This window comes from Hyaena hyaena, unplaced genomic scaffold (assembly GCF_003009895.1).
Source record: "Hyaena hyaena isolate Hyena2069 unplaced genomic scaffold, ASM300989v1 scaffold_752, whole genome shotgun sequence".
Taxonomy (NCBI): Eukaryota; Metazoa; Chordata; class Mammalia; order Carnivora; family Hyaenidae; genus Hyaena; species Hyaena hyaena.
In genome coordinates this window covers 390808-416975 of record NW_024081378.1, presented here as the reverse complement: position 1 = coordinate 416975, position 26168 = coordinate 390808, and the positions used below count along the sequence as shown (strand labels likewise).

The following is a 26168-nucleotide window of genomic DNA, read 5'->3' as shown; positions in this document are numbered from 1 at the left end:
CAACAAGTGCCCTCCTCCATACCCATCACCCCCTTCCCCACCCCCCCCACCCTCATCAGTCCTCAGATTGTTCTCAGCATTCAAGAGTCTTTCATGGTTTGCCTCCCTCCTTCTCCCACACTATTTCCCCCCCTTTCTTCTCCCTCATGGTCCTCTGTTAAGTTCCTCCTAATTCTCCTATACGTGCAAACATATGGTATCTATCCTTCTCTGCATGACTTATTTCGCTCAGCATAACACCCTCAAGTTCCATCCATGTTGCTATAAATGTTTATTTTTTGAGAGAGAGAGAGAGACAGAGTGTAAACAGGGGTGGTTCAGAGAGAGAGGGAAACACAAAATCTGAAGCAGGCTTCAGGTTCTGAGCTGTCAGCAGAGCCTTGGGAAGCCTACTTGGGATTCTCTCTCTCTCTCTCTCTCTCTCTCTCTCAAAATAGATAAATAAAAAATTATGGAACCATTCAAATAGTTTACTTCTTTGTGAGTCAGTTTGGTATATACACATATAATTTTCCTAGTGTCTTGTCCACTTCAATGTTTATTAGTGTTTTCAATCAACCCAATTTAGCTACGTAGATCCTTCCAATACCCTGGTATGCTATTCATTCATCCACTTACTTTATAATTTCAATAGTTGTTTCTCATTCTTAACATTCTAATTTTACTTTTTTCTGATTTTTATGAAATCTAACAGTATTTGTTTATTCACTAAAATTTTAATGTCATCTTACATTTATTTAAATTTTCAAAATTTTCTGGTATCTTGGTAGGAACAATTTGCAGAATTTGTTGTTTTGTCCTACTCTGTTACATGGTAATTCATTTACTTTTCTATTCAATTAGTAATTTGTTCATTTGAGCTCATGTTTCTTGGAATTTTTTCTGCAGTATTTCTTTGATGCTTACATTTAAAATGGTTTTTTTCTAAAGAAGTCTTTCTCTGGTTCTGCCTGGTTATCTCTATAACTTTAAAGTGTAAGCTTGGGGGTCCCTGAGTGGCTCAGTTGGTTAAGCGTCTGTCTTCAGCTCACGTCATGATATCGCAGTTTGTGAGTTTGAGCCCCATGTCAGGCTCTGTGCTGTCAGCTTGGAGCCTCCAGCCCGCTGCAGATTCTGTGTGTCTCTCTCTGCCCCTTCCCTGCTCATTCTCCCTCTCTCCCTCTCAGAAATAAGTAAACATTATATATACATTATATGTATATATATATGGTTTATATATATTAATTACATATATTATATTATAATATTATATATTATTATAATAATATATATATAAGGTTTAATCTTGGAGTCCTGGGCCACACAGATGATGTGAATTCTAGCTACATGTCTGATTTCAGGCTGTGTTTTTACATTCTTAGGAAGGACTTATTTTGCTTTTCTGCTATTCTCAGAGCCAAATATGGACAAAGGGTCTCCTTTAAGGGAATATTTATCCTGAGTCTACAAGCTGAGGTATTCTTCATTCCCTGTAGAAGCAGCTCAAATTTCCACTGAAAAATGCAAAGATAAGCAAAAAGTAATGGTCCACACATATAAGGGAATATTATTCAGACTTAAAAAATATGGGATTTACGGGGCGCCTGGGTGGCTTAGTGGGTTAAGCGTCCGACTTTTGCTTTGGTCATGATCTCGCGGTTCATGGGTTCGAGCCCTGCGTCTGGCTCTGTCCTGACTGCCAGTTCAGAGCCTGGAGCCTGTTTCAGAGTCTGTGATTCCCTCTCTCTCTGACCCTCCCCTGCTCATGCTGTCTCTCTCTCTCTCTCCTAGAAATAAATAAAATGTTTTAAAAAATATATGGGATTTCCATCATATGCTACAACAAGGATGAAATTTGAGAACATGATGCTAAATGAAATAACACAGTCACAAAAAGACAAATACTGTATTATTTCACTTATTTGAGGTATCAGAGAAGTCACAGTCAAAGGACATAATGTCAAAAGTAGGTCACCAGGGCCTGGGGGTAGAGGGAATGAGAGTTACTGTTGAACGGGTATAGAGTTTTATTTTTGCAAAATAAAAAGTATTCTGGAATTGGATAGTGGTTATAGCTACACAACATTATTAATGTACTTAATATCACTGATCTGTACACTTAACATTTGACATTATGTATATTTTACCACAACAAAAACATTGCACAAAAAGTATAATAACTAGAATCAAACATTCATTAGGGGGCTATTAAGCAGATCTGAGCATAAAGAAGGAAGAATCAATATACTTAAATATAGACTCATTGCATTTTTTAAATGTTTATGTATTTTGAGAGAGACAGTGTGTGTGTGTGTGTCATATGCAAGCAATGGAGGGGTGGAGAGAGGAAGGAAGATTTTCCCAAGCAGGCTTCATGCTGTCAGTGCAAAGCCCAATGCAGAGCTGAATCTCAGGAATCGTGAGAACATGACCTTAGCCAACACCAACAGTCAGATGCTCAACTGACTAAGCCACCCAGGTGCCCCTAGATTCATTTTCATCATAGAGTCCAAAGAACAGAAATACAAAAGAGTTAAGAAAAATGAACAGAGAATCAGAGATTTGTGAGATATAATTAAGCTTACTAGTATGTGCATAAGGAGAATCCCAGAAAGAGAGGAGACAAGGAGAAAGCAGAAAAAATATTTGAAGAAATAATAACAAATGACTTGTCCAATTTGATGAAATATGTGAATTTACACATCCAAGAATCTCAATGAATTTCAAGTAGCACAAACTACACTTAAGCATACTATAATCAAACTGTCAAAAGACAATGACAAAGAGAAAGCGGCAAGAGAGCAACTCATAACTGATAATTAGCCCTCAATAAAATTAACAGCTGATTTCTCATCAGAAACCATGTGTTCAGAAGGCAGGGAGGTGGCATTATTTAAAGTCTGGAAGAAACACTATCATCCAAAAATTCTATGTTCACAAATCTACCCTTTAAAACTAAAGAAAGACATTTCAAAATGAACTAGAATGGAGAATTTAATGCTAACAGACAAACCTATCCTATAAGAAGTACTAAAGGTCGTCCTTCAAGCTGAAATGAAAGAACATAAGGGGGTATAAATGGAGCTATATAAGAGTAATTTTTTTGCATTCTATTGAAATTAATTTGATATTAATCCATAGTAGATTGTTTTAAGATGTTAACTGTAATAAGATAATCACTAAGAAAATAACTTAAAAATTAAAAGAAATAGCACAGATACTAAATTTGTGCACTAGAAGATATCTATTTAAGACACAAAAAAGCAGTAGTGACAAAATAGGAACAAAAATGACATGACATAGATAACAAATAGTAAAATGACAGACATAAATTCTATCATATCAGTAACTACACTGACTATAAAAGGAGTAAACACTGCAAACAAAAGTCAGTGATTAGGTTAAAGGATAAAAGATCATTATGCTATTATTTACTGTCTTTATGATACATAAGTTGGAGTCAAAGACAAATAATTTGAAAGTGGAAAGATGAAATAAGATACATTATCTAAATAATGACCAAAAGAGAATTGTATTGGTTATATTAATATAAGAAAAAGAAAAAGTAAGGAAAATTATTATAATGATGATAATATGTGTCAGAACAGCAAGAAATTCATAACAATAATAAACATACATACATCCACTAACAAAGCATTAAAATACATAAATCAAAAGTTGACACACTTGAAGGGAAAAACAGACAATTCAGCAATAATAGATACTTTAATATCACACTTTAAAAATGGATAGATAAACTATAAAAAATGTTCTAACAGGTAAACAGAAGACTTGAACAATACTTCAAAGCAACTAGACCCAGTAGATATCTATAGAACACTCCAATGAACAACAGAATACACCGTTTCTTAAGCGCATTTGAGACATTCTGCAAGACAAGCCATAAGTTAGGTAATGAAACAAGTCAGTAAATTTAAAAGGATTGAATTAAGATTGCAAGATACAAGATCAATATATAAACAACATTTGTATTTCTATAAACTAGAAATTAAAAAACTGAAAATCAAAATAAGAAAACAATTACATTTACAAAACTATCAAAAAGAATACAATACTTAAGAATGAATTTAACAAAATAAGTGCATGATTGTATGTTGAAAACTACAAAAATGTCGTTGAAAGAAATGAAAGACAATCTAAGCAAATGAAAAGGCATTCTATGTTCATGAACTGAGACTTAATATTGCTAAGGTGGTAATGCTTTCCAAAATAATCTATAGATTCAGTGCAATACTTATCAAAACATCAGCAGCTCTTTTTCCCTGAAATTGACAAGCTGATTCTAAAATTTATGGGGAAAATCAAGAAATCCAGAATAGCCAAAACAATCTTGAAAGAAGAAAATTTAGAGAGTTCACATATATAATTTTAAAACTTATCACTAATCTACAATAACCAAGACAGTGTGGGGTGGTGCTGCTATAAAGATAGATATACAGATATACTCAAATGTCCATCAACTGGTGAACAGATAAACAAAATTTGATATACTCATACAGCAGAATATTATTTCACTTTAAGTAGATTGTAACAAAAGGCAAATCTCCCATGCAGAATTCCAAATAATTTATGTAGATATTCCACCTTCATGACCCCTTAAGTCAAGGATGAGCATAGTAACTTCCTTCCAACGAGTTTATTATGGAAAGGGATAAAAAGAGTTATTTAATAGTGGGGAAAACTGACAAAAACTACTTAAGTAGGATGGTTAAGGTCAATATCAACAGTTAAAAGTCATATTGATATTATTTACCTTGGCATGGGATGATAATGGCACTTAACCCCTGCGGTCTCCCTTCTAAAAACCCATAACCCACATATAATCATAAGGAAAATATCAGACAAAATCGTAATTCAGGTACATTCCACAAAAACCTGACCAGTATTCCTCTGTCAATGTCATTGAGAGCAAGGAATATCTGTGAAACCACCGTAGCTAATGTGGTATCTTGGATGGCATTCCAGAATAGAAAAAAAGCATTAGGGGAAAACTGATGAAATCTGAAAAAAAGAAGTATGGATATTAGTTAACAATAATGTATCAATATTGATCACTAATTGTGACAAATGTACATGTTAATTTAAGATAATGATAATAGAGGAAACTGGGTTTGGTGTATTGGAAACTCCCTGTAGTATCTTTGTAATTTTTCTGTAAATGTAAAACTATTCTGAATAAAAAAAACCTTATCTTACAAAGACCGAGATATTAATAATAATATTGATCTGGTATTTTAGGCCCAATTCATATATAAGATTGGTCCAAGTTGCTGTTGAATGAATATTTTAAGATCTGGAGTAAAATAATAAGGTGAAGAATATCAGATTAAGATCCCATGCCTCTTCCTTCACTTCAAGGATATAAACTTTTGAATTATTATGTGGAAATTTCTGGAGACCCAGGACCAGAAGATCCAGCTTAGAGATCTCAGTGATAAACAATCTTGTGCAGTGATTCTTACATATTTTGGATTCACATACCACATTTGGAATCTGAACAAACCTGTGATCCTTTATTTACACACTTAGATAATTTTGGTATTTTGCATCTGTCAGCTACATAATTTATAGTCTAGAGTTTAAAACCTCCTCATCTAGTCCATCTTGCTTACTTGCAGATGAGGAAACAGAAACAGATGCTATCACTATCTGAAACTAAGGGGAGCAGCATTAGAAATGGGATCCTCTGACTTTCAGAAAGTGCCTCTTTCACTGGATCAAACAAATTACTATTGATTCTGCTTCCAAAATATGTTCCTGAACTTACTTGTTCACTGCTAACTGTTCCAACTGTCCGGTTTTCCTGTTCCCATTCTTATCTTTTCATATATACATCCTAGCATGGGCTTGCTACTTCTTACCATTCAAAAGTTATTTCCCCTGGTGATTAGCATCAAGCTTGGAAGCTTTACCATTGTCTATAAGACCCCTTCCTCCCTCTCCAATTTCATTTCTTTCCACACTTTCCTGAAATTGCATACTTTACTATTTCTTTAATGGACGTTTTCCTCTTTTTCACTCGAAATATAGCTCTAAACAACACTAACCTATATCTCCTATATTTCCATTTTACCAAACTAGAAACTAAAGGCATCCTAAATAGCCGTGTATAAATCAATACAAACACGAAGATCTAGTATCTATGGATTTTACTCATAGCTTTTTAAAATTTATTTCTTTAAATTCAAGTTAGTTAACATACAGTGTAGTATTAGTTTCAGGAGTAGAACCCAGTGATTGATTCACCATTTACATATAATACCCAGTGCTTATCCCAACAAGCTCCCTCTTTAATGCCCATCACCCGTTTAGCCCATTCCCCCACTCACCTTCCCTCCTGCAACCCTCAGTTTGTTCTCTGTGTTTAAGAGTCTTATGATTTACCTTCCTCTCTGTTTTATCTTATTTTTCCTTCCTTCCTCTCTGTTTATCTGTTTTGTTTCTTAAATTCCACATATAAATGAAATCATATGGTGTTTCTCTTTCTCTGACTGACTTATTTTGCTTAGCATAATACACTCTAGTTATATCCACATTATTGGAAATGACAATATTTAATTCTTTTTGATCATTGAATAATATTCCTCTGTGTGTGTGTGTGTGTGTGTGTGTGTGTGTGTGTGTGTGTGTACACACCCCATATAATGTATTCAACAAAACTAATAGGGAATTGATGGGGTGGGAGCAGATATTTACAAATGATATATCAGATAAAAGGTTAGAATCCAAAACCTGTAAAGAACTTATCAAATTCATAACCCAAAAATAAATAATTCAGTGAAGAGTGAAGAAATGGGCAGAAGACATGAATAGACACTTTTCCAAAGAAGACATCCAGATGCCCAGCAGACACATGAAAAGATGCTCAATGTCACTCATGATCAGGGAAATACAAATCAAACCACAGTAAGATACCACTTCATACCTGACAGGATGGATAAAGTGAACAACTCAGGAAACAATAGATGTTGGTGATGATGCAGAGAAAGGGTAACTCTTTTGCACTGTTTGGTGGGAATGCAAATTGGTGCAGCCACTCTGGAAAACAGTATGGAGGTTTCTCAACAAATTAAAAATTGCTGTGACTCAGCAATTACAGTGCTAGGTATTTATCCAAAGGATACAAAAATGCTGACTAATAGAATTTTAATTGCATGTTCCAAGCCAAAATTTGTTTATAGTACAGTTTTTAGTTATATGGTTTGATGATAGTTCACCAGCAGAGTAACGTGTATAAAAAGAGTGAAATATAGTTAATGTGAGTAGACTAGAGGCCTCTAAAGTGGATCATAATCATCATGACAATGGGATAATCCTCCATATTCCTCTATGATTACGTGATGAGGAGGGATGTTTGCAGCACTCTCTGAGACCTTCATTTAGGAGCCTAGCTATGTGCTTGATGACAATGGCATTTGTCAGTTGTGCTTCACTTTTTTCAATTTTATGGGAAGTTTCTGTGAAGAAAGGAAAATACGTTAAACTGTTGTTTCGCCAGGAACTTGATTATCTACTCAATAACAGTAACTCACATGTACCAAAATGAACTTCAAGCCCATTTCTCCATTTTCCATGAACTCATGATTACAGATATGCCCCACTTTTCTTCTAGTTTTGAGATCGGATACCTCTTCCCATATCTGTTTTAATATCCAAAACCATTATTTTATCATATTAAGAGGGATATTGTCTTTCTATTCCTGATCTATGAGTTATTAGTAATTGTTCTTATGAAGATAAATTGAAAATATGTATTAGGAGCCACATAAATAGTTATCTTGATTATTCTTCAATATTATTTTCCCCATTGTACTCTGTCAGAAATCTGTTTCTACTTTTCTTTATCTAGTGCTCCCACTAACTCCAAGAAACTTGTATTCTATACAAACACTTAAGTTTTGCTCTTAGCCCTTCTTAGCTCTGCAACACTGTTTCCTCTACCATGGTGTAGGGTTTGCAAATGCAATGGGGAAGAAAAAGCCACATTGAGAATTTCAATGAATGACTCTGGTTCCATATGTATTTTTTCCCCTCATAGGTATACAACAAGAAGCACGACTACATACTTGACTAGTAAACATCAGCTGACATTTAATTTCAGTCTCCAGCATACAAGTCATGGTAGAGATTGTGGCAAACTACATAAAGTGTCTGTGAGACAGCCACTTTTCAATGCTGGCCAAATTTGACTTAGATGGAACACAGGAAACTGTTTCCCAGATATTTTTATTTTTTGAGCAAGAGATCTGAATTTTTACATGAAAGTTTCCAGTATGTTTAAAAGTACAAAAATTTATTTAAAATTTTAATGTTGAAATTTTGAAATGCCAGTAAAACACACTGGCCAAATAAAATATGTCCATGAGCTGGATTCAATCAATAGACAATAACACAATCCCTGTATTAGTTTTTCCTCTGTTTTACATTCATTTTAAACTGTGTAAATGTTTTGTTTGAGTAGCACTGTGGTGTCTTCATTTCCCCAAGCCTTAATATTCAGATTAAAACACGTTGTTCTTCTTTTATCATATTTCTTAGATTAATGCTGTCTAATAGAAATGCAATGCAAACCAAGGGTGTAATTTTAAATTTTCTTTGAGTCATGTTTTAAAAACTTAAAACAAACATGAAATTAACTTTAATACTATTTTTATTTAACACAATTTATCCAAAATATCATCATTTGAACATATAATCAATATGAAAAAATAATAATGAGATATTTTAATAAATTAGTTTGGGATAGTTTCATACTAAGTCTTCAACATCCAATGTGTATTTTATCCTAACTGCACATTTCTTTTATTCTTTAATATAATTACTGTCAAATGGTTTCCATACCACAACTATAGCCCATCCCAACAACAGCCCTCCTCAATACCCACCACCCACTTTCCCCTCTCCTCCACCCCCCCGTCAACCCTCAGTTTGTTCTCAGTATTTAAGAGACTCTTATGGTTTGCCCCCCTCCCTCTCTGTAACTTTTTTCTCTCCCCCACCCCATGGTCTTCTGTTAAGTTTCTCAATATCCACATATGAGTGAAAACATATGGTATCTGTCTTTTTCTGCCTGACTTATTTCACTTAGCATAATACTATTCAGTTCCATACACGTTGCTGCAAATGGACAGATTTCATTCTTTCTCATTGCCAAGTAGTATTCCATTGTCTATATAAACCATATCTTTTTTAATGTTTTATTTATTTCTGAGAAAGAGAGAGAGAGACAGCGTGAGCAGGGGAGGGTCAGAGAGAGAGGAAGACACAGAATCTGAAACACGCTCCAGGCTCTGAGCTGGCAGTCAACACAGAGCCCCACGCGGGGCTCAAACCCATGAGCCATGAGATCATGACCTGAGCCGAAGTCGGACGCCTAACTGACTAAGCCACCCAGGGGCCCCAAACCATATCTTCTTTATCCATTCATCAATTGATTAACATTTAGGCTCTTTCTATGATTTGGCTATTGTTGAAACTGCTGCGATAAACATTGGGCTTCATGTTCCCTTATTCATCAGCACTCTTGTATCCCTTGGGTAAATTCCTAGCAATGCTATTGCTGGGTCATAGGGTAGTTCTATTTTTAATATTTTGAAGAACCACCACACTGTTTTCCAGAGTGGGTGCACCAGTTTGCATTCCCACCAACAGTGCAAGAGGGTTCTTGTTCCTCCACATCCATGCTAGCATCTATAGTCTCCTGATTTGTTCATTTTAGCCACATGACCGGTGAGGTGGTTTCTCAGTGTGGTTTTGATTTGTATTTCCCTGATGATGAGTGACGTTGAGCATCTTTTCATATGTCTGTTAGCCATCTGAATGTCTTCTTTGGAAAAGTGTCTATTCATGTCTTCTGTCCATCTCTTCATGGGTTATTTGATTTTTAGTGTGGAGTTTGGTGAGCTCTTTAAAGATTTTAGATACCAGGGTGCCCGGGTGGCTCAGTCGGTTAAGCATCTGACTTCGGCTCAGGTTATGAGCTCATGGTCCGTGGGTTTGATTCCTGCATTGGGCTCTGTACTGACAGCTAGCTCAGAGCCTGGAGGCTGTTTCAGATTCTGTATCTCCCTGTCTCTCTGACCCTCCCCTGCTCACACTGTCTCTCTCTCTCAGAAATAAATAAAACATTTAAAAAATTTAAATGTCTGGTAGAATTCCCCAGGGAAGCCATCTGTCCAGGACTCTTATTTGTGGGGAGATTTTTGATAACTGATTCAATTTCCTCCCTAATTATGAGTCTGTACAAATTTTCTATTTTTTTCCCATTTGAGTTTCGGCAATGTGTGGATGTTTAGGAATTTGTCCATTGCTTCCAGGTGGTCCAGTTTGTTGTCATATAATTTTTCATAGTATTCCCTGATAATTGTTTGTATTTCTGAGGGATTGGTTTTAATAAATCCATTTTCATTCTGATTTTATCTATTTGGGCTCTCTTTCTTTTCTTCTTGAGAAGCCTGGCTATAGGTTTATCAATTTTGTTTATTCTTTTCAAAAAACCAACTCTTGATTTCATTGATCTCTTCTACTGATTTTTGGATTCTATATTGTTTATTTCTGCTCTAATCCATATTATTTCTCTTCTTCTCCTGGGTTGGGCTGTCTTTGCTTCTAGTTCCTTTAGATGTGCTGTTAGAGTTTGTATTGGGGATTTTTCTTGTTTCTTGAGATAGACCTGGATTGCAATGTATTTTCCTCTTAGGACTGCCTTTGCTGCATCCCAAAGGGTTTGGATTGCTGTATCTTCATTTTCATTTGTTTCCAAATATTTTCTAATTTCTTCTCTAATTGCCTGGTTGACCCATTATTTCTTTAGTAGGATCTTCTTTAGCCTCCATGTCTTTAGAGGTTTTCCAGATTTTATCCTGTGGTTGATTTCAAGTTTCATGGCATTGTGATCTGAAATTGTGCATGGTATGATCTCAATTCTTTTATATTTATCGAGGGCTGTTTTGTGACCCAGTATGTGATCTATCTTGGAAAATGTACCATGTGCACTTGAGAAGAAAGTATATTCTGCTGCTTTGGGATGTAGGGTTCTAAATATATCTGTCAAGTTCATCTCATCCAATGTATCATCAGGGCCATTGTTTCTTTACTGATTCTCTGTCTAGATGATCTGTCCATCACTGTAAGTGGAGTATTAAAGTCCCCTGCAAATACAACATTCGTATCAATAAGATTGCTTATGTTTGTGATTAATTGTTTTATACATTGGGTGCCCCCAAATTCAGTAAATAGATATTTATAATTGTTATTTCTTCCAGATGGATAGACCTTGTATTTATTATATAATACCATTCTTCAACTCTTATTACAGCCTTTAATTTAAAGTCTTGTTTGTCTGATATAAATATGGCTACTCCAGCTTTCTTTAGACTTCCAGTAGTATAATAGATGTTTCTCCATCCCCTCACTTTCAATCTGAAGATATTCTCAGGTCTAAAATGAGTCTCTCATAGACAGCAAATAGATGGGTCTTGTTTTTTAAATCAATTCTGATACACTGTGTCTTTTGATTGGAGCATTTAGTCTATTTACATTCAGAGTTATTATTGAAAATATGGGTTTAGAGTCACTGTGTTGTCTGTAGGTTTCATGCTTGTAGTGATGTCTCTGGTACTTTGTGGTCCTTACAACATTTCCCTCACAGGGTCCCCCTTTGGATCTCTTGTAAGGCTGGTTTAGTGGTGATAAATTCCTTCAGTTTTGTTTGTTTGGGAAAACCTTTATCTCTCCTCCTATTCTGAATGACAGGCTTGGTGGATAAAGGATTCTTTGCTGAATATTTTTCCTTTTCATCATATTGACGATTTCTTGCCATTCCTTTCTGGCCTTCCAAGTTTCGGTACAAAGCTACTACCTTTGTATATTAAGGTCTGTTTATACCTAGCTACTTTCAGAATCCTCTCTTTATCCTTGTATTTTGCCAATTTCACTATGATATGTTGTGCAGAAGATCAATTCAATTCTGAGAAGAGTTCTCTGTGTCTCTTGGATTTCAATGTCTGTTTCCTTCCTAAAATTGAGGAAGTTCTCAGCTATGATTTGTTCAAGTATCTCTTTAGCCCCCCTCTCTCTTCTTCTTCTGTAATTCCTATGTGTGGATATTGTTCCACTTGAATCACTTGGTTTCTAATTCTCCCTTTATGATCCTGGATTTTTTTTTCTCTCTTTTTATGTTTTCTCTTTTCCCATAACTTTATCTTCTAATCACCTATTCTCATCTTTGCCTCTTCAATCTTTGCTGTGGTCGCCTCCATTTTATTTTTTATCTTATTTATAGAATTTTTAAATTCATCATGACTATATTTTAGTACCTTGATCTCTGTTGCAACAGATTCTCTGCTGTCTTCTGTGCTTTTGTTGAGCCCAGTGATTAATTTTATGACTATTATTCTAAATTCTTGTTCAGTTATGGTGTTTATATCTGTTTTGATCAATTCTTTAGCTGTTATTTCTTCCTGGAATTTGTTTTGAGGAGAATTCTTCCATTTCATCATTTTGGCTAGTTTTCTGTCCCTTATGAGTTTTAAAAACTTGTTTGGTTCTCTGAACCTGCAAGCTCTGCTATATTAAAGGGGAAGAGGGAATCATACACTTTACAGGGCCTGGCCTTTCAGGAGGTGTTTTTTTGGAGAGTGTTACTCGTTTTCTGTTGTTTTGCCTTTCGTTATTTTATTTCCCTACTTGTAGTGACATTTTGGACACTCCATCAGGTGTGCTTTGATTTGTTCCTTGAAGTAGCCCTGGAGAGGAAAACAAACAGACAAACAGGAAACAAAAACATTCAAACACAGAAAGATACAAAACAAACAAACAAAGAAACAAACAAAAACAAAACAAAAAACAATCCCCAAGCAAAAAACCAGGAACACAGATACAAGTAAAGGACAGAGTGGAGGCAATGCTGATGGAAAAGCATATCTTGACTATTCCAGAGAGAGAGAGAGAGAGAGAGAGAGAAAGGAAAGTAAAAAGGAGGTGTAGAACATGTGTCAAGAGAATGGATTAAATATGTCTGTTTAAACAAACCAACAACCAGAGTAACCACCCTAGAGGAGGGAAGAGATAAGGAGAAAAGGAAGGAAGAATATATCTAAGTAATAAGAATTGTCTTAGAATTAATCCAGGCAATGCAGCAGCGCTGGTCTAGAGGAGGTGGCCATCTGGTTCCACAAGATCTGTCCAGCTCCAGTAGATACACAGCACTGGGGATGCACCTCGTGATGCCACCCAATTTGTGGCCCCCAGCTGGTTTTGTCTTGTGCTAAAGCACTTCAGAGGAGTGGACTGGTTTCTCCTACTGCAGACTTCACCCCTTACCTACCACTGAACCTAAAGGTAGCTCTCCCCCAGACACAAACAGAGCAGCCAGCATCAGTCTGAAGAAAGTCCTGCAGTTAAAAATGGGATCCCTCTTTGTCTAGGTCCAAGGTTTTTCTCTTGTCCAGATACAGATACAGTCCTAAGCTTCCCCAGCCACTCTTTCTCTTCCCTTTATCTCTCTGCAGAAGGAGATCCCTGCCCTAATTGTCTACATGGTCTGATCGCATTCACCCAGCTATGGCCCATCAGGTTTTCCCAGTTTCTCCCTCGTAGACTCAGTCTCATTTCTTCCCAGACTCTTGGGGTTCAAAGTCTTTTGGCTTTAGCCCTTCTTTGTTTGAGAGTTGTGAGAAGTATAGATCCTCCTATTTCTCCGCCATGTTGGCCCCTCCTACTGCACATTTTAGTTTGGAGTAGTCACATTTCAAGTGCTCAGTAGTTTATTTACAGCTAATGGCCAACTTTTGTTGGAAAGCAAAGTCTTAGACAATCCCTGACATTTCTATACCAGCTATTCAGCTCCTTTAAAACTGCGCATTTTGTTTAGTGTCAGTAATGTTCTTGATTCTTCTTTCCTCAAATTTTCCTGCTTGTTTAGATAGCTTACCTAAATACCTAGATATAAATTTAACCAAAAGGGTGAAAGGAGAGTATTAAAAATTTATCAGACATTAATGAAATAATTTGAATAAGACACAAATATGGAAAGATATTCCATGCTCATGGATTGAAAGAATCACTATTGTTAAAATGTCCAGGGACGCCTGGGTGGCTCAGTTCTTTGGCCGTCTGACTTCAGCTCAGGTCATGATCTCATAGTTCGTGGGTTCCAGCCCCCATCGGGCTCTGTGCTGACAGCTCAGAGGCTGAAGCCTGCTTCAGATTCTGTGTCTCCCTCTCTTGATGCCCCTACCCTGCTCATGCTCTGTCTCTCTCAAAAATAAATAAAAATATTTTTTAAAAATGTCCACATCACCAAAACAATCTGAAGATTCAATGGAATTTCTATCAAAATTGCAATGTCTTTTGATAAAATCAGACACCAATGGAATAGAATAGAGAACCCACAAATAAGCCCATGCATATATGCTTAATTAATTTACAAGTAAGGAGCCAAGAATAAACAGTGGGGAAAAGGACAGCCTCTTTAAGAAATGGTTTGGGAAACTGGACACCCATATGAAAAAAAAAGTTGACCACTAACTTTCATCATACACAAAAATTAGCTCAAATGTATGAAAGACTTAAATGTGAGACCTGAAACCATAAAACTCCTAAAGGAAACACAGGCTGTAAGTTCCTTGACATAGACATTGGTGATAATATTTTGAATCTGACACCAAAACCAAAACCAATAAAAAGAAAAATAAATAACAGAATGCATCACACTAAAAGGTTTTTGCATGGCAAAGGAAATGGAACAAAATGAAAGGCAACTTATTGACCAAGACAAAATATTTTCAAATCCTTTATATGATAAAAGACTTATATCTAGTATATATAAACCACTCATACTATTAAATAGCCAAAAAAAACCAATTTGATTAAAAACTTAGTAATGCCCCAGACATCTCTTCTATTTTTCTATCTTCCTTTTAAAGCGTACCGGACATGATGAAATTTAAAAACAAAACAAAACAAAACAATGGAGACCAGTTTCAGTTGATCACATTCATTGCAATTTGATTCAGACAATGGTTCACTCTATTCGTGTCCCTTCGTGGCTGCAAGATCTCTGAGGAATGTTGACTCGGAAAAAGATTCTAAAGGCATGCCGAGACTCATGCTGGAAGTTAAGTCTCAGGGCCTAGAGGGAGAGCATCAGCTGTATCTTATGGTCAGATGAGTTGTATCCCTTCATGGCAGAAAGGCAGGCTGAGCAAGACTGGAAGGCTTTAGTTAACTTCATCAGTATCATGCTTCAGCAACATCTGGTTGGCTGTACAGAGGTACAAATAAACCAGATTTATTTTTAAACCTTTTTTAATGTTTTATTTATTTCTGAGAGAGAGAGAGAGAGAGAGAGCATGAGCAGGGGAGGGTCAGAGAGAGAGGGAGACACAGAATCTGAAACAGGCTCCAGGCTCTGAGCTGGCAGTCAGCACAGAGCCCCACGCGGGGCTCAAACCCATGAGCCATGAGATCATGACCTGAGCCGAAGTCGGACGCCCAACCGACTGAACCACCCTGGCGCTGTAAAGATTTATTTGTTAGAGTCATTAATACTTCTTTTATCTGTATGTGTGCAGCATTCAGAATAGAGCCAAATGTATTTTATTCTAAACCCTTGTTGATGTGACTGGGAGAGGGAACTAAGTACTCTTGGCTCACCGAAATGCTTTTATAACTGGTGTGTGTCTTGAAATAAGCTGAATTAAAATTGTTTGTTTCCTGAATGCTGCCCAAGTGCATTAATGAGGTGGGCCTTCTGCCAGGTAGAGCATCCTGGCAGGTGGGGCTCTCTCCCATCTCTTTTGCGTTGGCAGGAAAGGAACCACACAGCTCCTTGGAAGCTTTTTCTCTCTGTTGGAAGAGTCAATCACCAAATAGCAGATGGTGTTAAATGCCAGCAGTTGTCCTGTGTCCTCTCAAGCCAATACTCAGGTGTGAGACTTCCAAAAAGGAAAAAAGAAAAAAAGAAAAAGGAAATAAACACATAATCCAAGGGGAGAGTGGTGGTTAATTTTATGTGTCAATTTGACTACTCTATGAGATGTTTTGATAACTGGTATAACATTATTTCTGGGTTTGTCTGTGAGGGTTTCTCCAGAAGAGAGATTAACATTTAACTGGTAGACTAAAGCGGATTTCCCTTACCAATGCTGGTGAACATTATCCAATCCACTGAAGGCCCAAATAGAATAAAAAGGCAGAGAAATATGGGATTTGCTCTCTTTACTTGGGTTAGAACTTTCATCTTCTTCTGCCCTTAGACATTGCTGCTCCTGGTCCTCAGGCCTTTAGACTCAGACAGGGACTTACATGATTAGCCCCCAATTGTTGGGCCTATGGACTCATACTTACACAGGCGTACTTCATTTTATTGCACTTCACTTTATTGTGCTTCACAGATGTGTTTTTCCACAAATTGCAGGTTTGTGGCAACTCTCCATCAAGCAAGTCTATTCATGACACTTTTTTTTTTTCCAGCAACATTTGGTCACTTCATGTCTTGGTGACATTTTGGTAATTCTCACAATTTTTCAAACTTTTTCATTATTATTATCTTTGTGTAGTGCTCTGTGCTCAGTGATTATGACTCACTGGAAGGCCAGATGATGGTATTTTTTAGCAATAAAGTATTTTATTTTTTTAATGTTTATTTATCTTGAGGGAAAGAGTGTAAGTAGGGGAGGGGCAGAGAGAGAACGAAAGAGAATTGTAAGCAGGCTCTGCAGTACAGAGTCTGAGATAAGACTTGATTTCATGAACCATGAGATCATAACCTAAGCTAAAATCAAAAGTCAGACACTTAACCGACTGAGACATCTAGGTACCCCTAAAAACTATTTTAAGTTAAGTTATGTACACTGTTTTTTTTTTGTTTTTTTTTTCTTTTTTAGATATAACAGTACTGCACACTTCATAGAGCAGCACAATGTAAATAGTGGGAAACCAAAAAACTCATTTGACTAGCTGTATTCCTATATTCCCTTCCTTGCAGTGGTCTGGAACTGAATCTGCAATTTCTCTAAAGTATCCCTACACCACCAACTTTTCTTGGTCTTCAGCTTAGAGATGACAGATAATGGGACTTCTTAGCCTCCATAACTGCACAAACCTATTCCTGTAATAAGTCTTCTCTTATGCCTATGCTGACGCCTATCTGTATCTGTCTATCCTATTGATTCTACCTTTCTGGAGAACCCTGACTGGTACTGGGAGGAAATTCCCACCCTTCCAGTCTACCACATATGTGGATTCCAAGGTCTCAAATGCTTCAGTATCTGCTTCAATGTACCCAACTTGGATATAGTTAGAGGGAGCTCTGTGGCATATTTGGGAGACACAGTTGAGTCCAGCAGCTCTATCCCCTTCAGTAAGAATCAAAACAACACTCTGGAAACCATATTTCCCATGAAGAAACACGCCAGGCAGACTTGTGCACTAGATGAGGTGGACTTTTCCACCTTCTCTCTTCCTGCCCATACTCCTTAGGGCGTTTACTCCACACTTAGCAGGCAGCTCAGTTCCCCACACGTTCCTGGATCTCTGACCTCTCCAGTTCTGTCTGCCTCTGCCTTCCCATTGGTGTAGACATGCACACTTTGGCGGGTGGGAGGGTGTCCACTACAGATGGTAATGACTATGCATACTTTCTGCACTGACAGTGATGGCATCCACAACAGAAAGAGCAGGACTTTGGGATCCCCTCCATGTTATTGTCACCCTCAATGTGGTGAAAACTCATTCAAGTGGCAAAAGACTGCTACACATGTTTGCTATCACTTCACTGTCCAATCTTGGAAGTGGATGACTTTTATTCTGGCTTTAGGTGAAGTAAGTTGTTCATAAAGATTAAGGACCTGATCATAGCAGAACAAAGAATGCCCCACTGAAAGAGAGGAGTTGTGACTTTAAAGGTTGTGCTCTTTTTTTATTTTATTTTTTGAAGTCTTTATTGAGATATGATTGACATATAAAAAGCTGTACATATTAATGTGCACAATTCAGTAAGTTTGGGGATAAGTATACATCCATGAAACCATCACCACCATCAAGTTGGTATATATCCATCACATCCCAAAGTTTCCTGCAGCTCCCTTTATTATTTTTTTTTCATTTTGTGATAACCATATTTCACAAATTTTATGTATATAGTACAGTATTGTTAACTATAGGTACCATCCTGTAGAGTGGATCTCTAGAATTTATTTATCTTGAGTTTTAGAATTTAGTTATCTTGTGTATCTGAAACTTTGTGCCCTTTGACCATTATCTCCTTATTTCCCCCTTCCTCCAGCTCCTGTCAGACATTTTTCAACTCTTGAATACATGTTTAACTATTTTAGATGTCACACATAAGTGAGATCATGCACTATTTGTCTTTCTGTGTTTAGCTTATTTCATTTAGCAAAATGCCCTCAAAGTCTATCTATATTATTGAGAATGGCAGAATTTCCTTCTTTTTTAAGACTGAATGATATTCCATTGTGTGTGTGTGTGTGTGTGTGTGTGTATCACAAACTTCTTCATCCATCGATGGACACCTACGTTGTTTCCATATTTTAGCTGTTATGAATAATGTTGCAATGAAAAATGGGTGTGTAGATCTTTTTTATTTCATTTTCTTTGAATACATTCCCAAAAGTGGAATTGCTGGATTGTATGGTAGTTTTATTTTTAACTTTTGGATAAACCTCTATACTGTTTTCCATAATAGGAGAAACAATTTACATTTCCACCAACAGGGCAAAAGCGTTCCCTTTTCTCTATATCCTAGCCAACACTGCTATGCTTGCCTTTTTTTTTTTTTTTCTTTTATTATAATCATCTTGAACAATGTAAGGTGACAATTTATTGGTTGTTTGGATTTCATTTTCCCTGATGTTAGTGATGTTGAGCACTGTTGGCCATCTCTGTTTTCTTTCAAAAAAATATCTATTCATGTCCTTTTACCACTTTTTAATCAGCNATACTGTTTTCCATAATAGGAGAAACAATTTACATTTCCACCAACAGGGCAAAAGCGTTCCCTTTTCTCTATATCCTAGCCAACACTGCTATGCTTTGCTTTTTTTTTTTTTTTTCTTTAATAATAATCATCTTGACAGATGTAAGGTGACATTTTATTGTTGTTTTGATTTGCATTTCCCTGATGTTAGTGATGTTGAGCACTGTTGGCCATCTCTGTTTTCTTTCAAAAAAATATCTATTCATGTCCTTTTACCACTTTTTAATCAGCTTATTTTTTTCCCTACTGAGTGCTGTGAACTCTTTATATATTTTGGATATTAACCTCTTACCAAATATATGGTTGGCAAATATTTTCTCCCATTTTGTAGATTGCTTTCCATTCCATTGTTTCATTTGCTTTACAGAAGCTTTTGTTTGATTTAGTCCCACTGTAGCCAGGTGACCCTAAATGCCCTGTCACAGTGGATCCCCCTGGAGGCATCTTGCCTCTTTCTCAAATGAGGGAGAGAGGATGGTACAGTGGCAGGAAGGTCAGGGAGTTGCCAGAGAAGGTGGTCTTTCCGCATCCTGCAAATCTTATCATATAGCAGCAAGACCACTCCTCTTGCCATCTAAAGGTTATGCAGCAAATGGTCTTGTACGTGTGCCTATATTCAAGGCTGAATCACATGGAGAAGAGTGTGATTTGTGACTCTTGTACTGGAATGTACACAGATGCTGTTTGCACATTCCAAACACTGAGTGCCTTAAAACAAAGTGGAAGTCAGAGGTTCTTGAGTGAAAATGAAATGAGATCTTCCCACCGCACCACTTCTCACTGTATAGGTGTTTGCATATTGTTTAACCTCTCTGAACGTTGGTTTTCTTATCTATGAAATAAGAATCATAACACATACCTCATCTATAACTGTGAAGATTAAGTGACAGAGTGTATATATAATGGGAAGCTATCCATCCACGGGTCTCCAAGAAATTAGGAGGGAGTCATTTGGTTGTCATTACTGTGTATAACCCTGTAGCTGCAGAGAGTATTGGGAGTGAGATGTTTGCAAGCGAGAGGACAAGAGCATGGAACAAGGCTTTCTGGGCTGAAATACAGCCACCTCCTGACTCACTATAGAATATCAGGGAACTTCCTTTACCTCTCTAGACCCATTTATTTATTTATTTATTTATTTACTTATTTATTTATTGTTTTATTGTTTTAATCTAGTGCTACATTAGTTTCAAGTGTACAATATAGTGATCCGATAATTCCATACAATACCCAGTGTTCATCACAAATGCATTCCTTAATTTCCATCACCTATTTCACCCATCTTCCCACTCACATGCCCTCTTGTAACCATCAGTTTGTTCTCTATAGTTAAGAGTCCATTTCTTGGTTTCTATCCCTCTCATGTTTTCCCTTGTTTGTTTGTTTTGTTTCCTAAATTCCACATATGAGGGCAATAATATGGTATTTGTCTTTATCTGGCTGACTTATTTCAGTTAGCAATAGCTCCATCCATTCCATTGCAAATGGCAAGAATTTATATGTTACTCAAAGCAATCTATAGATTTAATGAAATACCTATTTAAATTCCAACAGCATTTTTCACAGAATTGAGACAAACAATCCTAAAATTTGTATGGAACCACAAAAGACCCTGAATAACCAAAGCAGTCTTGAAAAAGAAAAAGAAAACAGTAGTGTAAACTCTGATGTTAAACCCAGACATTAAGATATACTACAAAGCTCGAACCCACAAACCATGAGATCATGACCTGAGCTGACGTTGGACGCCCAACCGACTGAGCCACCCAGGCGCTCCTCAAAAAGCAAAACTTGAAGTCAACAAAGATGGAACCAAAACTTCAGCAGCAACAACTAAGAATATAATCACAAGGTCATCACTTTCTTTATTATAGACAGATATTTTCTACCTTTCATCTGACCTAATCCCACAGTGCTCTCTTACTCATGGGGCAGAAGAACAAACTCTGAAGAATACACAAAAGAAACCAGGCAGAGCAAAGACTGCTTTGCTATGGAGAAAAGACTTCTTCCCCACATTTTTCATATAGTATAATGTTACACATTTTTGTATAGTATTTTCTTTTTGAAAATGAGTTCTTAAGAACAGACATGCAAAGATATAAGCATTTCTGCTTAGCATGTGTTTTGGAGGGAAAATAGGGCAAGATGGCTAGAACACTGACATTAAGAGGAAGTCTTAAAAATGCCTAAGTGATTCCTTAATCTACTGAACGGTTACCTTGGTCAACAATGCACTTGAGTATTTACTGTCCAGTTAAAGATTTACTTAATTGTTGTTTCCAGTTTTAATGGAAAAAAATTATTTGGCTTTAAAAATGTTTCATAACCAAAGTCTTTAAAATTTTTAATGTTTATTTTTACTTTTGAAAGAAAGAATGAGAAAGAGACAGAGACAAAGAGAAGACAGAGAGAGAGAAGACACGAGTGGGGTAGGGGCAGAAAGAGAGAGAGAGAGGGACTCCTCGGTGGCTCAGTCTGTTAAGCATCCGGCTTCAGCTCAGGTCGTGATCTCACGGTTCCAACTCAGGTCATAATCTTGCAGTTTGTGGGTTTGAGCCCCGCGTCGGGCTCTGTGCTGACAGCTAGCTCAGAGCCTGGAGCCTGTCTTCAGATTCTGTGTCTCCCTCTCTCTCTGACCCTCCTCTGCTCATGCTGTCTCTATCTCTGTCTCAAAAATAAATTTAAAAAAAATATTAAAAAAATAAAAAGAGAGAGGGAAACACAGTATCTGAAACAGCCTCCAGGCTCTGAGCTGTCAGCACAGAGCCCTATGCAGGGCTCAAACCCACAAACTGCAAGATTATGACCTGAGTTGGAGTTGGATGCTTCACTGACTGAGCCATCCAGGTGCCTTCAAAAAGTCTTAATAGTAAGCATTACATTAGGAAGTAGAAATGATGAAATCTCTACCATTTTTGTGTGGCTTGTGCTGTTTTATATAATGCATGTATTCTTTAAAATCTAGTTTTAAAGACTTTTTTAAACGTTAAAAATAAAGTTTTGGGGCACCTGGGTGGCACAGCTAGTTAAGTGTCCAACTCTTGATCTTGGCTCAAGTCATGATCTCATGGCTCCTGGGTTCAAGCCCTGCATAGGGCTCTGTGCTGATGATGCAGAGCTTGCTTGGGATTCTATTCCTCTTTCTCTTGGCCTCTCCCTCAACTTGTTCTCTCATTCTCTCTCTCTCTCTCTCTCAATCTCTCCCCGTCTTTCTCTCTCAAAATAAATAATCTTAAACTTTTTTTAATAAAAAATTTATTTAAAAAATTTTTTAAATGTTTTTATTTATTTCTAGGAGAGAGAGAGAGACAGCGTCAGCAGGGGAGGGTCAGAGAGAGAGGGAGTCACAGACTGAAACAAGCTCCAGGCTCTGAGCTGGCAGTCAGTACAGAGCCCGATGCGGGGCCCGAACCCACGAACCGCGAGATCATGACCTAAGCGAAAGTTGGACGCTCAACCGACTAAGCCACCCATGCGCCCCAAAAATTTTATTTTTAAATGCTGAGTATCTGGGAGGCCATGGCCTCCACCCTACTCAGACCTAGTCACAGGCTGGGGTGGAAGTGATGGGGTTAATATTAAGCACAGAGTTCAGTGCTGGAAGATGCAAATCCTCAATTAACCAGTAACACTTATGTAGGTGCACTTAGTATGTGCCAGGCATTGTTCTGAGCACTTATGATCATCACTTCATTTGATCCTTACAGTGACCCTGGGAGGCCCTGTGTTTCCAAATGTCTTTCATAGATGAGTAAATCCAGCTGAGGAAATCCAGTGAGATCATCTGCCTTATTACCTGGGGTTTGAACCAAGCCCAGTAGCTATTAAGTCTGTGCTCTTAATTATTATTATTACTATTATTTTTATTCTTATTGGTAGAGGACAAGTGGAGCAAAAAGAGATACCCAGGTCACAATATATGAGATGTATTTTGCTGCACTGTGGCTTTATCCCAGTAAACGTTTTAAGGCCAAAAATTGTTGAAAAAAAAACTTGGTACTTTTTATCTTTGACACTTATGTCAACTCGTAACTGTATTGGAGCTAGAAAAATTATTAGGGAAATGTCACTGCTGCTACAATGATGTATGAAATGTCTGAAAGTGCTGGCTGATTTTCAGTTTTAAGAGGCAATACTCCATTCTCCCAAGGTAATTAATTTGGAAGAGGAGTGAATGCCAGTTAGTAAACCTTAATGTCAATGCGTCTGGGTCCTGCTACTCCTGAGTTATAGCAAAGGGTACATTCAGTTCTCTGGGCTGACACCACACCCAGCACCAATGCAGTGGCCAGAGAGCAGTGACAAATCCTCTTTTATGCATGTGTTATCTGTCATTGTGTAGGGAAGCATATTCTGAACCCCATTCCCATCTGCCACCCCCTTTTACAGTTGAGAAATTTGAGTGCTACAGAAATAATAAAAATGCAGAATCAATGTCACACAGCTAGTGCATCATAGACAAGTAAATTCAACTCTTGTTTTCCCAAATCCAAGGTTTTATCTACCACACCGGTCTTTAACTGGTCTATTTTTAGCTAAATAGAACCAACATCAAGGCAAAAGGCCCCTTATAGGGCATTCTAGAAACATATTCTCTATCACTTCCATCTATACTCTGATCACTGCCTCCTTAATGGATGGTTAAAAGGCATGAGCATGGATACAGGACATGAGACAGCTACTTTTTCCATTTAGGCAAACATTCCAGACACAAAAGGAAGTTGGAAATGTAAATCTCAGGTATACACTTGTTTAATCAGTGTAAGAGGTCATAGAATGCAGAAGACCCTTAGTCTTCAGTGATGAACTGAAAGAATATCTGGAAAAAGTGCCTTGTTGTCACTTTAACAGTATGAAAAGATGAAAATTGGAAATCTGTATACCAAGTAACTTCCCCTGCTGGGCCAATGAAGCCAGAATATAATTAGGAGTAAAATCTATCAATGCATTTTGGTTATAAACTACTCTTTCTGTGCAAAGCAGTCAACATTTAAAAAAAAATGGACCTACTGAGTATTGGAGGTTAGGGATCATATTTTCTTTGGGCTGCTAAATACCTGTTTCTAGTGGTGTTTAACAGATATTTATTCTGTGCCGATCAGGTTATTCTGCCTAAGGAAAACTATTTGTATTAAAAATTCAAGATGATGCAATCCATATAATGCCTCATTTTGGGGAATACCATTTGACTAAGTAGGTGGTGAGCTCATTAATGAGAACATATGTTGTTCCTATTAAAGAACATTATCCATCCAAAACGTCTAAAATCACATCTGAAAGGAAAGGAGATATGGGAAATCTATGTAATTTTGGCTCAATTTTGCTGTAAAGATAAAACTATTCCAAAAAATAAAATCTACTTAAACAAACAAACAGGGGCACCTGGGTGGCCCAGTCGGATAAGCATCAAACTTTACCTCAGGTCATGATCTCATGGTTTGTGGGTTCAAGCCCTGCATTGGGCTCTATGTTGACAGTGCAGAGCCTGTACCCTCCTTAGGATTCTGTCTCCCTCTCAGTCTGCCTCTCCCCTGCTCATGCTTCTCTATCTCTCATAAATAAATATACTTAAAAAATACTTTAAAACACACAAACAAAAATTTTGGGCTGAAGGAGAGTATCCAAAGAAACAAACTGGAAGCAGAACTTCTTCATAGGAGGTGTGGTGGTAGCTCACCAGATGGTAGAAAATTCTCAGGGTTGACCTGGACCAGAGCTAATTTAGAGTTTGCATATAAACAGAGAGCACCTAGGCAGAGTCCAAATGTGAAAAACAAAAACAAAACAAACAAACAAACAAAAACTTGGCTGGAATTTTCAGGCAGTAAACAACCCTCTGGGTATAGGTGACCAAGCCTGATTGGAAGGCGCAAAGAGAGAGTTAGGGCTGCAAGAACTGCTAAATCGCTATGTGATATGAGGCCTGAGATATGTTGTATCTGTGTCGATGTTTCTTGACACACTAATAGGGTGCAGGTAGACCAAGGTACATGGATGGATGTATGGAAGGAGACAAGGCATCAGGAGCTGGTCACTAAATGGTTAGCAATGAGAACTGGGGTGTAAAGTGTCTTTACCAACAGCACTGCATTGAGGTGATAAGCATGCCAAAACTGGGGCTGCAAACTCACAAAAAGACTGTATGCTCTGAGTGTATACTGTATGGCAGAATGAAGTAAAACCTAAGAGAAGCTCACTCAAACTAGGAAATGAAGTCCTATCCTTAGTTTCTTTCCTATACCCGTTACTGACAATACTTCACACTGTGGCAGCTGTAAAGAATTGTTCACAGGGTCTGTGTCTATTTTCACAGAGCAGATAGTAAAGGGTGAATTTATAGCTGAAAGACAATACATTTATAAGTGGAAATAACTATCAAATGATATGAAGTATATCTTGAATTTGTGTATTAATTCCCTTTCCCTTATATTGTCATTCTTTAAAATTTCACTAATATCCAGATTTAAAAATATTTCTCTACTGATTCAACTAAATGATCTACCTGGACAAGAATTCTTAGTCATTCTTCTTCTTTAAATTAACAAAAAATTTACCTGTTCATAAGTAACTTCGAATTTACTTATCTAGAAAAGAGAAAGAAAGGAAGGAAGTGAAGGAAGGGGTACGGAGGGGAGAGAGGGAGAGTTGAAAGTCAAAGAGTATTTTTGATCAATTTTCATTATTTGGGCGTAGAGCAAAAAAATCCAGTTATTCTTAATGTGAATATGAACAGAGGACTTGGGTAATGTTTAAGTACCAGGTGAACTACATTCCATACTTTTAGACCCATTTCTTTCCTTGGATGACCAAGAACTGCAGAACATCAGATAATTCTATATATTTTCTTTATATATATATATATTTTTTTTTATTTGGGTTACTTGGATTATACTTATGACAACACTATAAGGTATCATTATCCCATCTGACAAAAGGAAAATCAGTTTAAATAACTCACTCAAAAGAACACTTCCAGTACAAAGAAGGTGTGGGTACAGCTCTACATAGCATCAAAAAAGTCATTCACTTTCCCTTGAATATCAAAATCACAATGCTAGGTAGGAGTGAAAGCATTTTTTCAAGTTCCTAATATAAGTTTCTTTTCCTGAAATTTAATCATGTTCAAAGTGAAATTGGAAAAGTTGTTCACCTTATTTCCACCCTG

The 26168-nt window shown here is 37.1% G+C and overlaps 1 protein-coding gene across 2 annotated transcripts in view; it reads left to right on the top strand.

Annotated features, from left to right (window-relative positions):
• Positions 1 to 26168, top strand: part of GABRG3 (gamma-aminobutyric acid type A receptor subunit gamma3) — a 729891-nt gene that overhangs the window by 421290 nt on the left and 282433 nt on the right. The gene's annotated exons all lie outside the window — the stretch shown is intronic.